This window comes from Chrysemys picta, unplaced genomic scaffold, assembly GCF_011386835.1.
Source record: "Chrysemys picta bellii isolate R12L10 unplaced genomic scaffold, ASM1138683v2 scaf894, whole genome shotgun sequence".
Lineage (NCBI taxonomy): Eukaryota > Metazoa > Chordata > Testudines > Emydidae > Chrysemys > Chrysemys picta.
The window spans coordinates 22,501-25,542 of record NW_027053601.1 but is presented as its reverse complement, the minus strand read 5'-3'; the positions used below and the strand labels follow the sequence as shown (position 1 = coordinate 25,542).

General features: G+C 73.6%; 1 non-coding gene across 1 annotated transcript; it reads left to right on the top strand.

Annotated features, from left to right (window-relative positions):
* The first annotated feature begins 1,227 nt into the window (after positions 1–1,227).
* On the top strand, positions 1,228–1,346 carry LOC135979477 (5S ribosomal RNA). The gene has a single exon (XR_010596777.1). It is a non-coding gene; the product is annotated as a 5S ribosomal RNA (ribosomal RNA).
* The last annotated feature ends 1,696 nt before the right edge of the window (positions 1,347–3,042 follow it).

Below are 3,042 nucleotides of genomic sequence, written 5' to 3'. Positions count from 1 at the left end.
ATGGAACCTGACGCCTCCGAGGAGGGGGCGCCCAGGGAAGGAGGGAGATCCGGGTTGACCTGGTGACCGGACGGGAAAGAGGCCACCTGGCGTCCCCCCCCCTTAAAACCTAGGGGTTGACCTGGTGGCCGGAAAGCGAACCGGCCAGCAGGTGAACCCTTTCGATTCCACGGGTTGACCTGGTGGCCGGAAAGCGAACCGGCCAGCAGGTGAACCCGTTCGATTCCACGGGTTGACCTGGTGCCCGGGAGGGGACTCTGAAAATTTTTCAGCCCTTTCGACTCGGGGTTGACCTGGTGGCCGAGAGGGGACTCGCACGGCAGGCAAGCCGCCCTGGGCTGACCCTCCCCGGCCGCAGCGAGGGACTGCCTCCCGGCCGACAGGATCGGGCCCCTGGAAGTCTGGGGGCGGGGGGAAATCGCCCCACGCCTCCGAGGAGGGCTGCCCGGGCGGGCCTGGCCCCGGAGCTCGAAAAAAAAAAAAAGGATCGGGCCCACTAGAGACATGGACCAGGCCGCCCTGGGCTCACCCTCCCCGGCCGCAGCGAGGGACTGCCTCCCGGCCGACTGGATCGGGCCCCTGGAAGTCTGGGGGGGGGGGGGGAATGGAACCTGACGCCTCCGAGGAGGGGACGCCCAGGGAAGGAGGGAGATCCGGGTTGACCTGGTGACCGGACGGGAAAGAGGCCACCGGGCGTGCCCCCGTTAAAACCCCTAGGGGTTGACCTGGTGGCCGGAAAGCAAACCGGCCAGCAGGTGAACCCTTTCGATTCCACGGGTTGACCTGGTGCCCGGGAAGCGAACCGGCCAGCAGGTGAACCCGTCCGATTCCACGGGTTGACCTGGTGCCCGGGAGGGGACTCTGAAAATTTTTCAGCCCTTTCGACTCGGGGTTGACCTGGTGGCCGAGAGGGGCCTCGCACGGCAGGCAAGCCGCCCTGGGCTCACCCTCCCCGGCCGCAGCGAGGGACTGCCCCTCCCCACCCCCCGGCTGACAGGATCGGGCGCACTGGAAGTCCGGGACAGTATTTTCCCCGACGCCGGGGAGGGCGGGCGGAGGGGCTCTGGCGGCCAGCCCGGGCCCCGGAGCTCGAAAAGGAAAAAAGGACCGGGCCCGCGAGAGACGGGGGCCCTGCCGCAGGGGGGGGGGGCAGTCCGACCGGGGCTCACCGTGCGGCAGGCCCGGGCGTCGGCAGGGGAAAGCGGGCGAGGAGGCGCGGGGCCGGGTGCCTACGGCCATACCGGACCGAACGCCCCCGATCCCGTCCGATCTCGGAAGGTAAACCGTCCCGGGCCTGGCTAGTACTTGGATGGGTGACCGCCTGGGAATCCCAGGTGCCGTAGGCAGCTTTTCCCGGTCCGAGTCAGCTCTCTCTCCTTTTCTGGGGGGGAAGGAGAGGGGGGGACGGGCCGGAAAGCCCCTCGTCGCTCCTGCCGAGTCGGAGGTCGCGGCCGCAGGTCACGGGTCTGGGCGCCTGGGGTCCGGCTCCCCACCCACCCGGCTTCCTCCGCGGAGGACCCCCCCCGGGGCCACCGAAGCCGCTGGGGGAGACCCCGGGCATGGGGCGGACTGGCCCGGACCCTCCCGGCCGCCGGCCCGCAGGTCCGCCCCGAATCCCCCCCCGCGGCCACCCAGGCCAGGCCTGGCCAGGCGGGACGGACGGCGGGTGTCCAGCGCCCAGCGGCTTCCTCCAGCGGGGACCCACGGACCCCAAAGCCGCAGGGGGAGGCCCCGGGCCCGGGACGGACTCGCTCGGACCCCCTGCGCCCGGCCGCCGGCCCGCGGGACCGCCCCGAATCCCCCCGCGGCCACCCAGGCCAGGCCTGGCCAGGCGGGACGGACGGCGGGTGTCCAGCGCCCAGCGGCTTCCTCCAGCGGGGACCCACGGACCCCAAAGCCGCAGGGGGAGGCCCCGGGCCCGGGCCCGACTCGCTCGGCCCCCCCGCCTCCCCTGCGCCCGGCCCCCGGCCCGCGGGACCGCCCCGAATCCCCCCGCGGCCACCCAGGCCAGGCCTGGCCTGGCGGGACGGACGGCGGGTGTCCAGCTCCCAGTGGCTTCCTCCAGCGGGGACCCACGGACCCCAAAGCCGCAGGGGGAGGCCCCGGGCCCGGGACGGACTCGCTCGGCCCCCCCGCCTCCCCTGCGCCCGGCCCCCGGCCCGCGGGACCGCCCCGAATCCCCCCGCGGCCATCCAGGCCAGGCCTGGCCTGGCGGGCCGGTGTGCGGCTCCCCCGGGCTTCCTCCCCCGACGACCCGCGCCCCCCTGAGCCGCAGGCGGAGACCCCGGCCCCGGGGCGGACCGGCCCGGGCTCGCTCGAGCCCCCTGCGCCCGGCCCGCAGGACCGCCCCCCCGAATCCCCCGGGAGAGGCCCGGCCTGCACGCCACTGACGACCCGCGGCCCCCAAAGTCGCAGGAGGCGCCCCCCCCCGGTTAGCCCCGTCTCGCTCCGCGCCCCCCGCCCCTCGCTGCCGGGACCGGGCGCCGCCCCAGAGTCAGCCGCAGCCGGCCGGCCTGAGAGCTGCCCTCCTGTGGACGACGGTGAGTTTACCTTGATACTAACCGGCCGTCAGCCAGGTCAACCCCATTGCTAGACTGGGGTGGACCTGGTGGCCGAGTGGGGACTTGGAACATTTGACAGCTGCTTCCCGGGGCTTGACCGGTTGTCCTGAACGCCCCCCACCCCCAGCCCCAGCCCCCGGCTCCTGCTCCCCTCTCCCCAGCCTCGGTGCTCCGCTCCCTGCCTCGGAGGCTGCCTCTCTGCGGCGCCTGCATCGCCTCCGAGGACGCGCACCCTCCGGAGGCTGGACGTAAACCCACCACTGCCGCTGACCCGGCTCTCCGAGGGACGACTGTGAGGCCTCCCCCCCCCCCCCACCCCCGGACCGCCCTGGGGACGACTGCTAAGCCTCCCCCACCGGACCGCCCGGGGCAAGACTGCTAAGCCTCCCTCCCACACACACACACACACACTGTCGGGGGAGGACTATTAAGCTTTCCCCCTGGAGCGCCCGGGGCGGACGACTGTTAAGCCTGCCCCCGG